At 40.2% G+C, this 21,643-nt stretch overlaps 1 long non-coding RNA gene across 1 annotated transcript in view; it reads left to right on the forward strand.

The window, feature by feature from the left end:
* Positions 1–21,345, forward strand: part of LOC308496505 — a 208,661-nt gene extending 187,316 nt beyond the window's left edge. Inside the window, exon 3 of the long non-coding RNA XR_013993192.1 lies at positions 21,287–21,345. This is a non-coding gene — a long non-coding RNA (uncharacterized lncRNA). The remainder of the gene's footprint in view (positions 1–21,286) is intronic.
* The last annotated feature ends 298 nt before the right edge of the window (positions 21,346–21,643 follow it).

A 21,643-nucleotide genomic window follows, 5' to 3' on the forward strand; every position in this document is an offset into this window, starting at 1 on the left:
TGGACCTTGGGTTCAAAGAGCATTTTATGAATCTGACTCCAAAGGCAATGGAAGTGAAAACTAAAATAAACAAATGGGATTATATGAAACTGAAAAGCTTCTGCACAGCAAAAGAAACTATTGACAAAATAATGAGGCAACCAACTGAATGGGAGAAGATTTTCGCAAACAGTTCCTCTGATAAGGGGCTAATATCCAAAATATACAAGGAACTCATGAAACTCAACAACAAAAAAACAAACAACCCAATTGAAAAATGGACAGAGGACCTGAGGAGACATTTCTCCAAAGAGGATATACAAATGGCAAACAGACATATGAAAAAATGCTCAACATCGCTAATCATCAGAGAAATGCAAATGAAAACCACAATGAGATATCACCTCACCCCAGTCAGAATGGCTTTCATCAACAAAACAAATAGTAACAAGTGTTGGAGAGGCTGTGGAGAAAAAGGAACTCTCATACACTGTTGGTGGGAATGCAGACTGGTGCAGCCGCTATGGAAGGCAGTGTGGAGGTTCCTCAAGAAATTACGAATAGAATTACCATATGACCCAGCAATCGCTCTCCTGGGTATCTACCCCAAAAATATAAAAGCATCTCTCTATAGAGACACGTGTACTCCAATGTTCATTGCAGCTTTGTTTACGGTGGCCAAGACATGGAAACAACCAAAATGTCCTTCGATAGATGAATGGATAAAGAAGTTGTGGTACATATACACAATGGAATACTATTCGGCATTAAGGAAAGATGATATAGGAGCATTTGTGACAACATGGATGGATCTCGAGAGAATAATGCTAAGTGAAATAAGTCAGACAGAAAAAGCAGAGAACCCTATGATTTCACTGATATGTGGTATATAAACCAAAAAGAACAAGACAAACAAATGAGAAACAAAAACTCATAGACACAGACAGTAATTTAGTGGTTACCAGAGGGTAAGGGGGTGGGGGGTGGGTGATGAGGGTAAAGGGGATCAAATATATGGTGATGGAAGGAGAACTGACTCTGGGTGGTGAACACACAATGGGATTTATAGACGATGTAATACAGAATTGTACACCTGAAATCTATGTAAATTTACTGACAATTGTCACCCCAATAAATTTAATATAAAAAAAAAAAATTGAACAAAAGAAAGACAATTTGTAAAAGAAGGAAGTAAAGCTGAGTTGAATCATGCCAGTGACAGCACCTTTTTGTTTCTACTGACAAAGGAGTCTGTCATTAAGTCACAATGCTGTGGCCACCACCATCAGATTAAAATTGTCAACAGATTTCCATGTGTAATAGAAACTTTAAACTTTATTACTTAAAAAAAGGAACATGATGCCAACGCCACAGACTTGGTGTTTTTAAGCTCTGGTATTTGAGTCTGGCTATGTGAGGAAATAATCTGAACACCAGTCTTTCTCCCATCTGACCCATCTTCTACCCACATCCGAACCTTTCAGTGGCTTCTCATTACCTAATGTATAATTTCCAAACTCCTAGGCATGGTTTACATCCTGCTTTCCCCCTTCAACCTCTTCCCTTGTCACTCTTCTCCCATGCCCCTATTCCCGGTCCGTATTTAACTCCTGGTGGATACTTGAACTATATTATACACACCCACTCTGCATTTTCCTTCTCTATACTCTTGGCCTAGTTAATCTTTCTTTTCCTCATCCAAAGCCCTGTTCTGGTGCCATCTGCTCCAACAAGGCTTCCTGATCTCCTTTCTCAGGTAGTGCCCCTCTTTTGTTTTGGCGTAGCGACCTGTACATATCTATATAATTATACTCCTTCTGCCGTATTGTAATTGCTAATTTAATGGAACATCACCACATGCTCATGAGCTCCTGAGGGCAAGAACTCCCACCCTGTATCCTCAGTGCCTGGCACATCATATGGATAAGAAAAGGACTTTCTGAACTAAAGAAGAACAATCCTAGGAATCCAAAACATTGTTTTGTTTGCCTCAAGATGACATTAAGCTACTTTAAGATCCTGGAGGCAATGTCTAATCTTGAGTACTTAATATTAAAGAAATAAAAGAATATATTTTGGGAATGCTGAAAAAGTCAGGGCCCTCTTGAGGATTTTAAAAGTTTCAGTTTTGACCTAAACCAGCATGCAAATATAGTCTTGGACTTCCTGCTTCAGAATCGACTGGTCTACCAGCTAAACATTCATATTTCTGAGCTGCTGCTTTCTATCTGCCAAATCAAATTCCTGGAGGTAGGACCTGGGAATTGGTATTTTTAACATTTTCTCATGGTGATTCTGATCTACCCTCAAGCCTGAGAATCACTGACCCAGGCAAAGTCTCCAATCAATGGAATATTGGTAGATATAGGATGAAAGGGAAGATTGAGAACAGAAAATGCACATCGATACAGCTTTTTATGTTTCAAGAATTCTCAGCAAGACTCAAACCCTTAGAGTAGACTGTATACAGTAGTCCCCCCTTATGTTCTGAGACCCGCAGTGGATGCCTGAAATGTGCATAGTAACAAACCATACATATACTATAATTTTTTCCCATACAGGCATAACTACGATATAGTTCATTTATCAATTAGGCACAGCAAGAGATTAGCAACAGTAACTACTAATAAAATAGAACAATTATAAAATGTAATAAAAGTTATGTAAATATGGTATTTCTCTCTCTCTCAAAATATCTTATTGTACTATACTCACCTTTTTATTTAAAGAAAGCACTCTATGGCTTCTTTTTGGCATATTTCAATTGCCAGCATCACTACTCTTGATGTTTGGGTTCCTTATTAAGTAAAATAAGGGTTACTTGAACACAAGCACTGAGATACCGATATATTAGGTCTGATAACCAAGAAGGCTCCTAAGTGACTAACGGGCGGGGAGTGTGTACAGCATGGAGACACTGGACAAAGGGATGTTTCATATCCCTGGCTGGACGCGGCTGATTGGTGTGAGATTTCATCATGCTACTCAGAACAGTACGCGACTTAAAACTTATAAATTGTTTATTTCTGGATTTTCCATTTAATATTTTCAGACCATGGTTGACTGTGGGTAACTGAAACTGCAGAAAGGAAGACCGTGGATAAGAGAAGGATTACTGTATATTGCAGACTATCACAGCAGGGCATCTTGACGTCAAACTTAAACCTCGCTTCCTTCATTCTGTGATATTCAAAACATTTATAAAACAAGGAACAGGACCAAGATTTTCTGAATGTATATTATCTTACGAGGATACTGGAAAAAAGTCAATAGGCATGAGCAGTCAGGACAGCTTGAGAGATGAGGGAATGCCGTTAGAAACAACCCTACCATGGAGGGAGTGAGGAAGACCCGTGTCTCTCAATTTACAAACAAATAAATACTCTGTAGGGCCTTGAGGTGACAGGTCCCCTGGTATTTTGATAGTTTCTGGTTCCAAAGAGTAAATGATAAATTCATAGAAATGAGCTCCCAGCCTCCTAACCAGAGGGCTTCCATCAGACTACGGACTCCTCTCAGGGTGGAGAAGATGGGAAGGAATTTCAGGTGTGATAGCGCTGGTGAACTCAGGTGGGAGACCAGGGCCTCCCATTGAAATCAGGGGAAAGAGGAGACTAAGGACACCCAGTGGGACTTTTCATGCTCCATCTCTCATTACATGAGAGGGCTGAACCATTCCCAGCCTGTTGTTTTGTCTTGGATGAACTGTGGTTCTATTATTGTGGCAATGGAAGGTTCGAGACTACGTGGTGACTGATATAAAAGGAGGCAGATGTCATCCCTTGATTGGGTGTTTTGCTGATGAGTGATTCAGGTACCATGACATAATTATCAGTGATAAAAAGACTTAGAGGTGAAACCTTGTTCAAAATAATGCTGTGTCCACAAGAAGACAAGAAGAATCAATAAAAATAGAAGCATGGCTCTGAAATTTCCCTTACCTTTGAAACTAAGGCAGAAAGAAACCCTGGATATATGTTGCCAGGCTAAAAAGAAGATAAGGGGATACATCTCTGATGAATAAGGACCTGTAATCTGTTTCTTCATTTAATTTATTTGTTATTTTTTGAAATTGATAATGAGATAGAAAGGCCTTGCTATTTAATTGACCTAGAAGCAAAGGAAGAAATTATTGCAAGAGTTTTTCTAGCTATTTTCCCCAACACTGAAGGTGAAGGAGACAAATTCTCTTTTTCTTCTTCTTTGTATATATATTTATATTTTTTGCTTTAAATTTTGCCCTTGAATATAAAATGGCTTTGGTTAATACAGGATTCTAATCACATCGTAGGCTATCATAATGAAATGGTAACCTTTGACAATGACAAATCTGCAAGACATGGCAAGATGCAATGATTGACATTTACTGTGCAGGCACTTTAAAGTGCATTTGCCCTGAAGCAACTGAGAGAAAGTTCTGCATGACAGAGCTGTATCTAAACTCTCACTTACCTTGCAACACCTTTAAGTCCTTGCTAATACAATCTAGAGTAAAAGATATAATAGTCAGGCAAAAGGCCCCAATAGAAAATATAAGTCCTGGCTTAAGAAAACTCAATGTGTGTCTACTAAATTATAATAATGATAGAAAAACAAACAAACCAGACAACAAAAATTACAGATGATTATTTGTATTTAAATAGATTTTTTAGATTTGCTCCAGGGTTGTTTTAACCAAATATCTGTCATGATTTACTTCTCCATTATTTTTTCTACACAGAAATTTTAAGGATAGATTTAACATATAAAACAAGCCAAGTATATCCTATCACCCACTTGTTGAATAAGTACATCTTCTACAACTCTGTTCTTTGAATAAAGGGTGTCACTTTTTCAGCTGTGACTTAAGAAAATGAACACTGACACCAGGCAGGTCTCCGTGACCTTGCAATAATGAAAGCCGAGAACTGTTGTTATTTACATTTCTTAGGCAGGTACTACTTATCTACTTGACATGCTGTGTCTCTGTGTGATTCTGAAACATAATTATGATTTGTGTTGTTAATTATGGAAGTACTTCATATGTCCATAGTCACTCAGACCCAGGATTGCCACACATAACAACTTCCTACCTGGGCTAAACCACCTCCCTTCTTCTTACCTTAGAATATGCTATCTGACTTGAGAATTGCATCTGGGAGCCAATGTATTCCTAGTTCGTGATCCTGTGTCACCAGTATACACCGAAGTATCACATTACATTTATACTGTGATCTGAAGACTCATAAGAAGAGATTGTTGAGAAGGCAGTTTCTTCTAACTAAAAGTATCTTGTCCCTTATTCTGTCCTCAGAAATATTGTTCCCTCTTCCCCTCATCTACAATGTTGCTACCACTCTCACAAATGTGCTAATTAATTCAATGCTAATATAACATTTATTGAGCTCTTGTTATGGGCCAAATACTGTACTCAATGCACATATAGTGCTTGTTATGTAAGATTAACACTGGTCTAAATTATTTTAAAATGTTATTCTTCATAACAGCTATGAGAAGCTGTTAATATTATAATTTCCATTTTACGTCTGAGCCAACTGATGTAAAGAAAAAGGTTAGTTAACTTGCCAAAGTAGTAGAGCAAGCAGTAGCTTAAAAAGTAGAGCAAAGTAATAGTAAGCAAGTAGTAGAGCTCAGATTGAAACTCAAGCAAGTCTGCCTCCAGAGTCCATGCTCTGAACCACTTCTCTATGTTGCCTATGAAGTTTGTTATGTTTCTTAAACCATACTCTGGTACTATAAGTACCATATAAATGGTACTTAAACCATTTATAAATGTTCTTATGTTGCTGATGGAGAAACTGAGGGGCAGATGACCATGCAATTTTCCTACCATCATATATTCAAGCCCAAGCCACCCAATTTCAGAGACTTCCAGCTTTTTCTCCTATGTGGGTCCCCTAAAGGTGACAATGCTGGAGATTGATTGTCTTCTGCAGGTAGTGTTGAAGGGGAACCTCTATGCAAAGGTCTCAGCTGGTCAACAGCTACTTAAGGGTGGGGTGTGCGCCTGAGCAAAGCAGGAGAGGTTTGCGATGTTTCTAGGCTGCAGACACCACATCTGCACTCTGCTGAGTCTCATACGCTTTACCCAGGGCTTGACCTCAGAGGCAGTGAGGGGATTCAGAGCTCTGGGCTCTGACTATCAGGTTCCATGTCTCTAGGAGTCAAAGCTTTCATCTGGAGCTGGAACAACTTGTCTGGTTCAGTCTGCAGTGCACCTGCAGATTCCCCATTAAACTGCCTGCTGCATCAGGAATAATGATTCTCAGGGGGAAGAGATATTATTTGCATTTGAATTAATGTTGAGTTCAGAGTCACAGATTCCTCATCAAGAAGGATTTAGAGCAATTGCTGATATCCTGGGGAATCTGTGACCAGCTCATTATTTTCATCTCACAGGGTAGTACTAGAATTTTTAATTTTTTTCAAGTCTTCTTTTGAAAGTTTGGCTCTCTTTATCCCCATGATCATAATTATAATAATTTTGAAACATCAGTCTGCTCAGATATCAAGGTGTTGAATGGATAATTTCACTTTAATGAATTTGTCATGTATGGGCTTATTTTCCACATCTGTCCTAAGCTGAATAGCTAACTGGTTAATATGAGAGCTGTTCCGTTTCATTAGCTTCTCCCTGTTGATTTCCTTGAGGTGGAACTGATGCACTGCCAGTTGCAAGCCCTGTCAGCTCTTTCTTTTCAGGCAAAGCATGGATCTAAATCTATTTTAAGGCACCCATTTCAGCGAAGGAGAATAAAAAAATGAAATAGTTTGATCATCCGGATGCACTGTAGGATTCCATATACCCGGTAGCTTCTGAGAGATTAGCAAGTACTTGTCTTGGACATCATCAACACTTGTAGCTGAGGCCATCTTAGGTAAACTGTACAAGTAAGGCCACAAATCCCTGGCAGAAATGGAGAGGAAAATAGGTTTGGCTGATGAATCCAGGAAGGGATAGAAGAAAAAAGTAGGTAGTGGGGTGGAAGGAGACCCAGCAGGCTTTGTTGAGGGTCTAGAGTTGGAGTATAACAATTTCTAACCTTTGAAGAAGGAGGTCTCTTAATCGTTTTGGTGGGCTAGGAGGATGTTTCTAGAAGTAGTTTAAGGTGAAAAAGAGGAGCCTCCTGGAAAGAGAAGTGTGCTGCCTCCTTCATAGGGCCGTACGTTCTCCTGGTGAGGAGAAATGATCAGTGAAGTTGCTCTGGGCTCTAAGAAAACCTCATGCAAGTAGTCAAGACATGGATCATCTCTCACAGCAAGAAGGCAGAGTGCTTCAGGATTGTTTGATATAACAACTCTGTCATCGGGATCCAGTTGTTGGTATCTTTTTGCCCTATGTCCTTGGCATTGGTTTCATTCTTAAACTTGTTCTCCTCAATGTTGTATGATTACTACCAGCAAAAATTGGGGCTTTCTCTGCTCCTTGCTCACTCTGCACTCCCTTGCTCACTTCCCTGGGGCTGAGGAAGGGAAAAACTCTCTCTTCATTTATGGAAGAACAATTCCTCACTGCAGTCTGACTGGGCCAATGTAGGTCTCGTCCTGCCCTGGCACCAGTTAACTATTACCAAGGGAATGTCATGAGCTGCTGCTGAAGACTGAGCTCCAGAACCAATCCTTTGCTAGAGGTGTGGGGTTACTTGAATTAGGCTAGACTAATCAGTGCCTGCTCTTAGGGCTGGCCATGGGGTTAGCTTTCTGTGAGACAGATGTGCCATGCAGAGAAAGGGTGGAGTCTGCATAAGTTAAGAAAAAAGGAAGAGAATAACGGTTCTCACTATGCTAACCTACAAAACAGTGTTGACAATTCTACCATAAAGAAGGTAAGGATCTCAACTGAAGTCTACTCACCTCTGAGGTGAGCAGGCCTAGATCATCTCCTTCTATTGATCTGAAATGAGGCACTTTTGCTCAGTGTTTATGAGCCCTACACACAAAAAGAAATGGAAATGAAACCAGAAAACAGAAAGCAGCACCCAAAACTCAGCTATTAAAAGAAGTGAGCACATGTGTGGGAGGCTCTGTGGACTGACTGTGTCAGGCTTTGCCCTCCATAACATCCCAGCTCTTAAAAGGACGGATACTTGATTGGGACGTTCTCTGTACATCCCAAGACTCCAGAGGCCTTCAATATCTAATCACAAGAAAGAGTGAAGAAAGGATCCCTGATCTTCATGATCCACATAAAGTGCCCTCTTGCTCAGGAAAACTGGTTAAAATCAACTCTCTAGCAGTCATAGACTCCTTTATGCATTTTGTTAATTTTTATGAACGTTATGTCAAGTGTACTTTTATTCCTCTTAACTATGCAGAAATGTTTCATCATTGTCTTTTCTATGAATTCTTCAGTTTACCCTTCGGGAATAATATATTGGTGCCATCTTTGTAAACTAAAAGTTAGGTAAGCAGGAGGAAAGGGCTACCTCGTCCTAGATATTTGTATTACCAGAGTAAAATTTTAAGTAATTGTGAAGTTAATCACAGACGCCCTAAGAGGAGCTGATGTGGATAGTGTCTTGGTGCATTCAAGTGCGATGAGCTTGAACTAACCCCTGTCCAGTGAGAGACGTAACAAAGGACCTACAAGAACAGAGATGAAATGTTTGGGATCAGAGAAAGATGGTGATAGGGAGGAGAGAGACATTAATGTCACAAGTAAGAAGGAGATTGGCTTCCAGTGCTAGATATGCAGACGGCTGAAAGGTTACCCAGAGGGTAAGGCTAGGGGCTCAGAGCCCTGAGAACAGCTAAGAGTGAGAAAACACAGAAAGAATCAGGGATATACTGGGGCTCATGGCCGGAATCCGTGTTCATTTTCCTTTGTCTAAAATGGCAGCCTGTCTGACACACTAGTACAAACCTGCCTGTGGGCCTCTCCCTGTACCCACCAAGATGTTCCAGTTATGAGGTACACACTACGCTACTATGGCCAGCAGGAAATGAGCAGCCAGACCATTCAAGAAAGACTTGAAACTCCAGATGGGGCATAAATGGGTAAGGGTGTTTGAAGGGCCCTTGTGAAGGAAAATGGAAGAGAGTGAGGAGAGTGGAAGAGGCTGCTGAGGTTAATGCCATGCCAGAATTAATCCAGAGCAGAGTTTCTCAGCGTCAGGACGATGGACTTTCAGGACTGGATTGTCCTATGTTGTGCGGGTCATCCTGTGCGTTTTAGGATGTTTAGCAGCATCCCTGCTCTTTATCTCCTAGATCACGTGGTAGCTCACAAAAATTACGTGTTTAATAAACACATAAGGCAGCTGATATTTCCTATTGGTACCTCTGACATCCTGGTTTCCTGGGAGCTCAGAGTCCTGAGGATTCCTGAGCTCTTTTGAATCTAAGGGTGGGATGAGCCAGGTCACAGTAGTCAGCCAGCATTTTTGTGAGGAAAAGTTTTGTTGGTGGGGCAGTGGCTGGGGTAGGGTGGGGTGGGGGGCACTGGGAAGGAGCAGCTCCTTAAACTTTAATGTGCAAAGACTTCGTCTACTGTTCTTATTAAAATACAGATTCTGATTGAGAACCTGGGGTGGGGCCCAGAATTCTGCATTTCTAACAGCCCCGAGTGATGCTGACACTGTTGGCCCTGATATCCCTTTAAGTAGTGAGGGCCTAGCAGTATCAGCGAAGGAAATCTTATTCTAAATATTTCTTTGTAAAGCAAGTCAGTTAAGAAAGGAACCCGCCATAAAGAAGCTACAGGAAACAAGAGAGTCAAAGAAATAGTGTTAAGATGGCAAACGTGGAGCAGTGAGAAAAGGACAAATAAGACCTTCCTCACCCAATAAACAGATTATCAGAGGCAGAGGCACAGTGGCTTTAAGCTTAAAAGAATAAGAGTTGCAAAGAACTTTGTAAAATTACAGTTTCATACAGCAGGTAGTAAACTTATGGAACTCATTATCCCTAAGCTTTAGTAAAGATTAAAAACACAGTTACAAAAATGCTATAAATAAAATAGTAAATTACACACTTGCAGTAGGTTATGGAAGGAAGGAAGGATATTTTGGAATACCTCCCTAACTTTTGAGGTTGACACACATGTAAGCTCTTTGCTCATAGTTTTTAAACCAAAAATAGAGATTTATGTTTCACAAAGGATTCCTTGTTTTTTGTTTTTGTTGTTGTGTTTAGTTTTGTTTTCATTTTCCCCCATCTCTGGGTGTAAGACATACTGGATGCTAGAACATTAGCATTTTCAATACTTTTTCATGGCTTCTGAGAACAAGGTGTTAATCATTTGAAGTGAGTATTGAACTAGGGAATCCAGGATCTATTGACCTTCCTTTCAGATACCACATTGGGCCAAATTCTCCAGTCATTCTGGTGGTAACAGTATGTGAAACAAAGCCTTGATGTGCTGTTCTGTACATTGGGGCTAGATGGTCTAGAGCTCAATTCCCATATGCCAACTCTATTTATTCCATTGCTTTAGCTACTCTTTGCTGATTTCCTAAGGTGGGTCTTAGGATGTGTCTCTAAATATTCTGATCATCACATTTACTAAATTGACTTATTTATTCCACAGTTATTTGTAAATTACTACATGCCCAACACTTGGTAAATAAGAAGAAAGAAAACACCAGCTCTCTCCTCTCATAAGGCTTACAATCAAGTGGAGAAAAAAATGGGCAGCAAAGTTTGCAAATTTTTAGTTTATCTTTTTGATAACTTACTAAAGTGTGGGATGTCTAGTCAAGATGGCAGAGTAGGTAAATGCTGGAGCTTGCCTCCTTTCACATCAAAATTACAACTAAACTACAGAACAACCATCGTTGAGAATCACCTGAAGGCTAGCCGAACAGAAGTCCTATAACTACAGACATACAGAAGAAGCCACATGGAGACTGGTAGCAGCTGTAATGTAAAATGTGCTGGTCCTACAACCACCTGCGACTGTTAAAAATGGGAGGGATAGCTCAGTGGAGGTCCTACTTGAAGAATGACGGTTCCAAGCCCCACACCAGGCTCCCCAGCCCAGGTTCCAATGCCAGGAAGAGAAGTTCTCATAACTTCTGGATATGAATCAGTGGAGACTGTGGCTGAGTGAGACAGAGGGCTGCTGGAGTTCAAGGCATTCCTCTTAAGTGGCTTGTACATGGACTTACTTGCTGATGGACCCATTCACTCTGAGCTCCAACCCTGAGGTAGCAGCTTAAAAGGCACCAGGGACATATGAGGAGGAACTAGTTGTCTGGCTTCAGAGAAAGTGCTGGAGAGGCAGCTTTCTTCCAGACAGAGATGCTGGCTGAAGCCATTGTTTCTTTGTTGAGCTCCTCCCTTCCCCCAAACCCCAAGTGTGCAGATGCATGCAGACACCACATCTGAGTTTCCATCCACCTGGCTAAAACCATTCGGAATTAACAACCTGGTTAATCCCCGCCCTGTCCTGGGGATGCCCTGAGACCTGACCTCATCCAATAGGTGGGCCCACCCAAGCTGCTTCCAGTGGCTTTTCCATGCAAACTGCCTGTCTTGGCTTATGCTGCAGACTTTTCTAAAATATCTCAAAGTTCACGAATCCCAAACAAGCATCATCTGGCCTCAGCGTGCCCCATGCCTCTTTCTAAGCAGCCCCAATCCTAGCATAGTCAGCCTCAGTTTCCAGCTTAGTCTCTCTCAGGCACCACCAAGCTCAGTGCAGGTGGCTGCCATCTGCGAATTTCTTTGTGTTTCATTCTAGGTGGCTCCAGGCAGGGTACAGGCTGTGGCTGAACTTGACCTATGGTTGGGCACCTCCAAGGAGGCCCTGGGGCTGGCAATCACATGGCTGGCTTCGAATCAAGCCAAAGCACCACTAGCTGCCTCTTTGGAAGATACACCCAAAGGGCACCAGAGCCCTGCTAAACCAAATTCTCCATAGGATCATCTCCTACACAATAGCTTCTCCACTGTAGTCATGGGCAGCCCTCACAACCAATCAACCTGAGGTTCAATCCCTCCTGCTGATGTGCCAATAGCAGCCAAGGCTCAACTACAGTAGGAGGGTACATATAACACACACAAGGGACACACCTGGAGCACCTGGCTCAGGTGACTAGGGAGGTTGCACCACTGGACACCACAGGGCACCTACTACCTAAGCCCACTCTACTAAGACTGGGAAACATAGCAGCCCTACCTAATACATAGAAAAAATATAGGAAAGCAGCCAAAATAGCGGGACAAAGAAACATGTCCCAAATGAAAACAGAACTACTCTCTATAAAATGGACTAAGTAAAATGGAGACAAGCCACCTACCAGGTGCAGAGTTCAAAACACTGGTTATAAGGGTGATCAATGGTCTCAATGAGAACTTCAACAAAGAAATAGAAAACATAAAAATGGAGATAGAAAATATGAAAAAGAACCAGTCAGAAATAAAGAATACAGTAAGTGAAATAAAGAATATATTAGAGGAAATCAACAGTAGATTAGATGAAGCAGAGGATCGAATAAGCAATTTAGAAGATAATGTAGCAGAAAACACCCAATCAGAACAGTAGAAACAGAAAAAAAATCCAAAAAATGAGACTAGTTTAAGGGACCTCTGGGACAAAATCAAGCATACCAATATTCACATCCTAGGGGTACCAGAAGGAAAAAAGAAAGAGCAAGGAATTGAAAATATATTTGAAGAAATAATGATGGAAAACTTCCCTAACCTGGTGGAAGAAGTAGACATACAAGCCCAGGAAAAACAGAGAGTCTTAAACAAGATGAAACGACAGAGGCCCACACCAAGACACATCATAATTAAAACGACAAAGCTTAAAGACGAAAGAATCTTAAAAGTAGCAAGAGAAAAGTAGTTAGTTACCTACAAGGGAGTTCCCATAAGAATGTCAGCTGATTTCTCAACAAAAACTTTACGGGCCAGAGGGATTGGCACAAAATATTCAAAGCAATGAAAAGCAAGGACCTACAACCAGATTACTCTACCCAGCAAAGCTATAATTTATAATTGAAGTACAGATAAAAACCTTCCTAGACAACAAAAAGCTAAAGAAGTTAATCACCATCAAACATGTATTACAAGAAATGTTAAAAGGACTTTTTTAAGAAGAAGAAGAAGAAGAAGAAATAAAAGATCTAAAATACGAATACTAAAATGGTAATAACTACATACCTATCAACAATTACTTTCAATGTAAGTGTAGTAAAAGCTCGAATCAAAAGACATAGGGTGGCTAAATGCATAAGTAAACACTACCCCTTACATATGCTGCCTGCAAGAGACTCCCTTCTGATCCAAAGACACAGACTGGAAATAAACGGATGGAAAAAAATATTCATGGAAATGGAAACAAACAAAAAAATTGGGATAGCAATGTTCATAGCAGATAAAATGGACTTTAAAAGAAATGCTATAACATGAGACAAAGAAGAACCTAGTAAATCCCATTTGTGGGTTTTATAAAAACCCAGAACACGACTTCAAAAGGATGTGAGCATCCCTATGTTCATTGCAGCATTAGTTACAATAGCCAAGATATGGAGGTGACCTAAGTGTCCATCAATGGATGAATGGATAAAGAAGAGGCAGTACATATGTACAATGGAATATTACTCAGCCATAAAAAAAATGAAATAGTGCCATCTTCAACAACATGGATGGACCCAGAGGGTATTGTGCCGAGTGGAGTAGGTTAGACAGAGAAAGACAGATGCCATATGATTTCACTTACATGTAGATCTAAAGAACAAAAATAAATGAACAAACAAAAACAGAAACAAACCCATAGATACAGAAAATATTTTGATGTTTGCCTGAAGGGAAAGGGTTTGGGGGACAAGTGAAAAGGAGAAGGGATTAAGAAGTACAAACCACTAGTTACAAATTAGTCCTGGGAATGCAAATTATAGCATAAGGATTATAGTTAATAATATTGTAATAACTACATATGGTGCAGATAGGTGCTAGATTTATTGGGGTGATCACCTGGTAAGTTATATAAGTGTCTAATCTTTATGTTGTACACCTGAAGCTAATATAACATGTATTGAATCTAATGGAAAAATATATATTAAAATAAAAACAAAGAAAAAGCACACTAAAGTGCTGTGAAGGATAGTTTACTATTATACACACCGAGGAACATTCTCAGATGGGATGGTTTGTGGAAGGCCTCTCTAAGAAAATGACTTTCAAGTTGAAACCCTAAAGATGACTAGGAGTTAGCTTGACAAAGAGTGAGGAGAAGAATGTTCTAGGAGTATGTAAAGATACTAAAGCAGGAAAGAGCTTGAAGGCTAGTGTCTGTGGGTATCATGATTGGGGTTAAGAATGCTGTCTGCTGACACTGGACAGACATTTCACAGAGGGCCTTCTAGGCTGCTGTAAGTTCAGTTTTCCTTCTACTTACACTGGAAATCGATCACAAGGTCTAGAGCAGGGAACTGCCTTCACTAGCCCTCTCGGGCTCAACCCCGAGATGAAGACTTGATACTGAGTCTCAGGTTTGGGTCTGGCAAGCTCAGCAGCTCATTGGACACAGAGTGATGAGCAGGGGCTGTTTCACTCAGCAACCCAGATGGACACTACGAGTTCTCTGTCACTGTTCAACCTGTAAGGTACATGGTGACTTTGTGTCAGAGAATAGCAGTGGAATGAAAAAGTGAAACACATGAAAGCAAAGAGCTACATCATTCATCCTTTGGCATGGAGTAGGAGTGAGTCCCACACAGAGCACTCAGGCATTTGTCATGAACTATGATTTGTGCTTACAAAGTCTTCTTCCTAGGATAATGAGGAAAGTGCTGTAAAGACCTCAAAAACTGTTTAACATTCCAAATTCTGTTATCTGCATGTTATCTGTTATTCCCTGAAGTTTGGGGGATAATTTGGAATATTATTATCTGTTAAAAAGATCAGCCTCCTAGTGATCGCTGGTAGATGAATAGGTCTCTTTTTAAAAAAAATCATCTTCTGATGAATTTAGTTTGAAGGAAATGAATTCATATTATTCTCATTTTCCTTAGTATCTTTAGTCTTATTTACCTGTAATCTCTTAGACTATAGAGATGGGACTGATTTTTAGCTTATTCTACTGCCTTAGAAATCAGGTGTCACTAAGGAATGAAGGGGGTTGAGTCTCAAACCAGGAAAAGGAAATCTTTTTTTTTTTTTTTTTAATTGTAGACTCCTAGATAAATTTTCTGGTGATATATTTGCAGTCTGGGAAACAGGGAGAAAGATGGGTCTTGGAAGTCTGCAGTACAGTTTTGAGCCATATACTTCACTTTTCTTGTGTCAATTTTAGCACAAAAAAGTTTTCAAAAATAAATTCTTATACTGTTGTGGTATCCTTTCCACCTACCTACCTCCAAAAAAGATGTCTTAAAGTTGGAATCCTGCAAAGAAGAGATGAAATTCAGTATTTGACTCCACAGGAGGGCACATGTCAGATTAGAGAGACTAAGTTGCCTGAGACTATAGTCAGTATAACTGAGGACTTTTGTTTTAATTCTACCCAAGAGTTAGCCATACATTGTTTTCTGAGTATCTTAAAGCAAGTTTGGAAGAAGTTGGGGCCTGGCCTCATTCTACCTATTTTGATGTGAGATTTCCCCATGAAGGAGCTTCTTCAGATACTGTCTGGACTTGGAGATGAAGGAGAAAATGAATACTTTCCATATTTCCCCCAAAATAAGACCTAACCGGAAAAAAGCCCTAGCATGATTTTTCAGGATGACATCCCCTGAACACAAGCCCTAATGTGTCTTTTGGTGCAAAATTTAATGTAAGACCTGGTCTTCTTTTCAGGGAAACACGGCAGAAGGTTTGTATGTGACATACTTAGGACATCAGAGTTTTAAGGCCTGAGTTCTAAGGCCTCAATATCCCTGTCAGAGCTCACTCAGCTGAAGAATGAAAAAATAATAAATAAGTAAATAGACACTTTGGAGTGCAAAAGAGAAGAGTGTCTGTGATACACAGAAATAATGTTAGTGAATAATCTTCTGCTTCATTATCAGCTATAACAATAATTAAAGGGTTTTGGAACCTCAGTGGCTACCACTGCACTGTTTAATAGTAATTATTGGGTAATTACATATTATTATATGAGAGATATATAATTATATAATTGTTATTATTAAGTATGATGTTGACCATTGTGGTTCTAACCCCTTCTTCATTTGTGGGGCCTATTTTGGGATGGTAATTGAGATAATAAGGGATAACGTAGGAAAGAAGGAAAGTAATTGGGTGAGGACATGCTTGCTTGGCTCAGCTAGAGCAAAGGACGGGGAGAAAAAACCTTAGGAATCAGCGATATCTGTCCTGGAGAGGTTTGGTTGGCATTTCTGACTGACCTGTGAGGTAATTATTCTCAAAGAATTTCTGGCACAGAGTGGTCTGGCTTTATTTTTCTCCACTGCCTTTGCAGAGTCTCTAACTGTGACTTCACTGAGAGCACAGGATAAGTTTGTGTGACATCCCGCCTTGATCATAACTAAGAGACTCTGGTGATCCTTGTTGTCTTCTGTCCTGTGGAAGTGGCCCGTGGGCAGCTTTGAAGCATATGATTGAGTCTGAACTGTCAGTGCTGTTCTCTGTTTAGTGTAGCAAAAAGCAAACCGAGGCTTGTTTGCCTCTGTCTCAGTGTAGTCCAGGTCACAGGGAGGGAGTTGCCAAGCAGTATGTGAGAAGCTTTCCAAGGGTGGTTAGATTAATAAGAGAATAGGGCAGGCTTTGTGAAAAGGTAAAACTAAGGTGGGACTTGGCTGAACACTTCTCAGCTTAGAAGTTCCTTCTGTAGAGGACGAGGTGATTGCTAAGGGAAAGAGTTACAGTTGTTTCAAAAATGGAGATAATGCCCCCGATCATCCATAAATAATTCAATTCCTCATTTACAAGCACATTTTCAAATGCTCAGCAGGAAAATGACCCACAGATGCTGACATACCATTAGGAACAGGATGAGGCCCACCTTTGTGGTTTACTTTAATAACATTCTTCCTGGAGACAGGTGGAGGTAAATTCATTCAAGATTAGACTGAGTGCAGAAAAGTAAAGAACAACTGAGCTCATAAAATCAAGTCTTAAATTTCTCTTGTTCTTTCTCACCTGAGACCTCAGATTATTCTCAAACATCTGCATTTAATTATTTATTTCTCCCTTTAATAGGAGAAAGAAAAAGTAGAAGGTAGTAGAAGTCCCTCTAAGTGTGGGCAAGTTGTATCTTAAGATAAGGATTTACAAATTTTTTTTCTTTAGTTTTTAATTACAGTTGACATTCAATATTATATTGTTTCAGGTGTAAAATATAGTGGTTAGACATTTGTATAACTCACAAAGTGATCCCCCAATAAGTTTAGTACCCACCTGGTCCTATACATATTTATTGCAATATTAATGACTATACTCCCTATGCTGTATTTTACGTCCCCATGACTATCTTCTAACAACCGATTTGTAATTCTTAATCCATTCACCTTTTTCACCTAGCTCGCTAACCTCCTCCCATCTGGCAACCATCAGTTTGTTCTCTGTATCTGTGAGTTCGTTTCTGATTTTATTGTTCATTTATTTTGTTTTACAAATTTCACATACGAGTATAAGTGAAATTTTATGGTATTTGTCGAACTTCTTTCACTTAGCATAACACCCTTTAGGTTCATCCATGTTTTTGCAAATGGTGAGATTTCATTCTTTTTATGGCTGGGCAGTGTCCCATCATATGTATATACCACCTCTTCTTTATCCATTCGTCTATCGATGGACACTTAGGTTGCTTCCATATCTTGGCTGTTGTGTATAAAATGTCCTTCTTTGCCTCCTGTTACAGCCTTTGTGTTAAAGTCTATTTTGTCTGATATTAGTATTGCTACCCCAGCTTTTTTATTTTTTCATTTCCATTTGCACGAAATGTCTTTTTTCATTCCTTTAGTTTCAGTCTGTGAGTGTCTTTCGATGTAAAATGGGTCTCTTGTAGGCAGCATATGTATAGGTCCTGTTTTCTTCTCCATTCAGCCACCTATGTCTTTTGATTGGAGCATTTAATTTATTTCATTTAAAGTAATTATTGGTAAGCATGTAGTTCTGTCATTTTATTATTCATATATATATATATATATATATATGTATATATATTATCTCTTCTCCTTCTTCTTCTTTAAGAATTCTCTTTAATCTTTCTTGTACTACCAGTTTGGTGGTGATGAACTCCTTTAGCTTTTTCTTGTCTGGGAAGCTCTTTATCTGTCCTTCAGTTGTAAATGGTAGCCATGCTGCATAGAGTAATCTTGGTTGTAGGTGTTTGTTACATTACTTTGAATATTTTGTTCCAATCCCTTCTGGCCTATGAAGATTCTGTTGAGAAATCAGCTGACAGGGAGCTCCCTTGTACATAACTAACTGCTTTTCTCTTGCTATTTTAAAGATTCTCTGTCTTTAACTTTTGGCATTTTAATTATAATGTATTTTGGTGTGGGTCTATTTGGGTTCATCTTATTTGGGACTCTCTGCACTTCTTGGATTTGTATGTCTATTTCCTTTGCCAGGTTAAGGAGGTTTTTCAGTCATTATTTGTTCCAATAGGTTTTCAATCCCTTGCTTTCTCTCTTTTTCTGGTGCCCCTATGATGTGAATGTAGCTATGCTCGATGTTGGCCCCAAAGCCCCAGAAACTATCCTGATTTTTTTGGATTCTTTTTTCTTATTGCTGTTTTGATTGGGTGTTTTCTGCTACTTTGTCTTCTAAATTGGTCCTTTGATTCTCTGCTTCATCTAATCTGCTTTTCTTCCATTGAATGTATTCTTGATTTCAGTTACTGTATTCTTTATTTCTAACTGGTTCTTTTTTATGGTTTATCTCGTGTCAGTTCTCACTTATTTCACCTATTTTTACCCTCAATTCATTGATCATACGTATAACCAGTATTTTGAACTCTGTATGTTGGAGATTGTTTGGCTCCAGTTTGTTTTGTTCTTTTTCTGGAGTTTCATCCTATTTTTTCATTTGGGACATGTTTCTTTGTTCCCTCATTTTGGCTGCCTCCCTCTGTGTGTTTCTGTATATTAGATAGATCTGCCACATCTCCCAGCCTTAGCAGGATGGCTTTTTGTGGTAGGGGGTGTCCTGTGATATCCAGGGTGCAGTCTCCCTGGTCATCTGAGCCCAGTGCTCCAGGGGTGTTCCTTATGTGGGTTGTGTGTCCCCTCCTGTTGTAGTTAAGCCTTGATTGCTGTTGACACCTGGATGGGTGAGATTGATTCTCAGACTGACTGGCTGTGACGACTGGCCTTAACTACAACAGATGAGCTGTCGTGTGGGGGCTGACCCCATGGAGTGGGATCTGCTATAGTGGGGCTCTGGTACCTGCTGAGTCCACCCCTGAGTGTGCCATTTGTGGAACTAATTAGGCGGTGCTCTGGTGTGGTCTGAAGCCGGCCCCCAGTGTTTTCCTTTTGTGGCCTCTTTGGCAAAGCTCCAGGGCAGACCCAGGTCAGCCATTTCCTGTACCCTGCCAGGGCCACCTGGTAGGAGATTCAGTGTGATCTGTGGTTGGTTGCTGTCTGTGTTGGGCTTAGAGGTGCCTGGTAGAGTTGATATTGAGAATTGAGGATGACTCCACTAGTGCCAGGGACCACTTAGCAGGAGGCAGAGGGTATGCCAAGACCAGCCTCTGCTTGTTTGGGGTTTGTGGACCTTTGAGAGATTTTAGGAAAGTCTGCATGTGGGCTGAAGCCATTAGTTTATAAGGCACAGACACAGAAAGAGGTTTGGGCTGGTGCGCAGTTTGGTTAGTGCAGGATCTCAGGGAATCACAATGGTGGGGTGAGTTTGATGGAGACTCAGATTTGGTGCCTGCCTCCACCTGCAGGATGGGTTGGGGGAGGTCTCGACAAAGGAACAATTGTGACTATCAGCAGTTTAGTCTCTCTCCAGAGAGCTGCCTGTCTGTCTTGCAGCTCAGACAATTCAGTTCTTTCCTGTATGTCCCTGGTTATTTTTGAGTTGCTGCCTCAGTGTTGGAATTCAGACTCAGTGAGTCCTCCAGCAAGTAAGTTTGTGCACAGTCCCTTTAAGAGGAATACTTGGGTCTATAGCAGCAATTCCTCTCACCCTGATTGAGTCCCTGCTTATTTTCACAGCCAGTTATTGTAAGGACTCCTCTTCTAAGCACTGGTCATCTAGGCTGGGGAGCCTGGTATGGGGCTGGGACCTCTCGCTCTTCAGAGGGGACCTCTGCAGCCAAGATATTCCTACTAATTCTTAACCACGACATATAGGTGTAAGGCCAGCCCATTTTGCATTTCCGCCATTTTGCATTTCATACCAGTCTTGGTATGACTTCTTCTTTATATCCTTAGTTATAGGAGTTTTGTTCAGTTCGTCTTCAGGTGGTTCTAAAGTGTGGCTGTTCTTTAATTTAGTTGCAATTTTGATGTGGTCGTGGAGGAGGTAAGGACAGCATTTACCTACTCCGCCATCATGACTGGAAGCCCCCAAAATAAGGATCTTAAAATATGACTTTCATCTCCTCAAACTAGAGCTTCTATCCCTGGACTCTGTGATTAACAAGAGTTTTCTCTTAAATTTGTGTCTAATATGTATATATTTTTTTCACACACCTCAGAATTTCTGATTTCCATCTTTTACTGTAAGATAATATAAGGTTGGAGTGAACAGGAGGTAAATTTAGCACTAAAATGAATAACTGGCCTGAGATCAGGGAAGTTGAAGGGTAGAGTGTTCATTCTGGGTGAAGTGTTCAGTGCTGAGTATTTTAATGTAGTATTTGTCACTTGGAACTTTGGGCCAGTCTGTGTGGCTTTGGCCATATTGGGTCAGCCATGCTGAGTCAGGAGAAAGAGTGACCTGTGAAGCCACCTCCATCACCAGGAAGGGGTTCTTCTTCCCAAATGAGCTTCACTTGATTTGTTATTTGCTCTAATACATGGGTGAGCTAGAGGAGGATGAGCTCCATTTTATTGGCTGCCTGCCTGATGTTTTAGTAACCATATTAGTTAGAGGTGTGGCTGCAATGGACCAAGAGTTAGGTTTGGGACCAAGATTGGGTTCTGACCTTGACCTATGGTTAGGGTGACAATATACTTTATCATTCAAACCAGGACACTTTTGAGAGTCTAAGGAGACTCTTTAATAGTTCCTATGGAACACAATATGTAAATGGAAGTGTCCTTGGCAAATTGGCATCTAAAGTTCCCCAACAGTGGTCTTAGGAAAGAGCCTCAGTTTCATCAATTTTAAAACAATAAAAATGACTGCCCTGTCTATCTCACAGGGTGTGAGGCTCAAATGAGATAATAAAAGTGGAAAGTGTTTTTAAAATAAATACTCTGTTTACAATTTACAGGTTATTTCCAGATGTCCAAAAAGGAGCCCCAAAGTGGGTGAAATGAGTGAAGATGGTCGAAAGGTACACATTTCTAGGTAAGCTCTGGGGATATAGTGTATAGCATGGTGATTTTAGTAAATACTGTATTGTATATTTGGAAGTTGCTGAAAGAGTAGATCCTAAAAGTTCTCATTAACAAGAAAAAAATATGTGTAACTATGTACAGGGATGGATGTTATCTAAACTTAGTGTGGTAATCATTTTGTAATATATACTGTGTTTTCCTGAAAATAAGACCTAGCTGGACAATCAGCTCTAATGTGTCTTTTGGAGCAAAAATTAACATAAGACCCGATCTTATTTTAATATAATATA

This window comes from Rhinolophus hipposideros (genome assembly GCF_964194185.1).
Source record: "Rhinolophus hipposideros genome assembly, chromosome: 4".
Lineage (NCBI taxonomy): Eukaryota > Metazoa > Chordata > Mammalia > Chiroptera > Rhinolophidae > Rhinolophus > Rhinolophus hipposideros.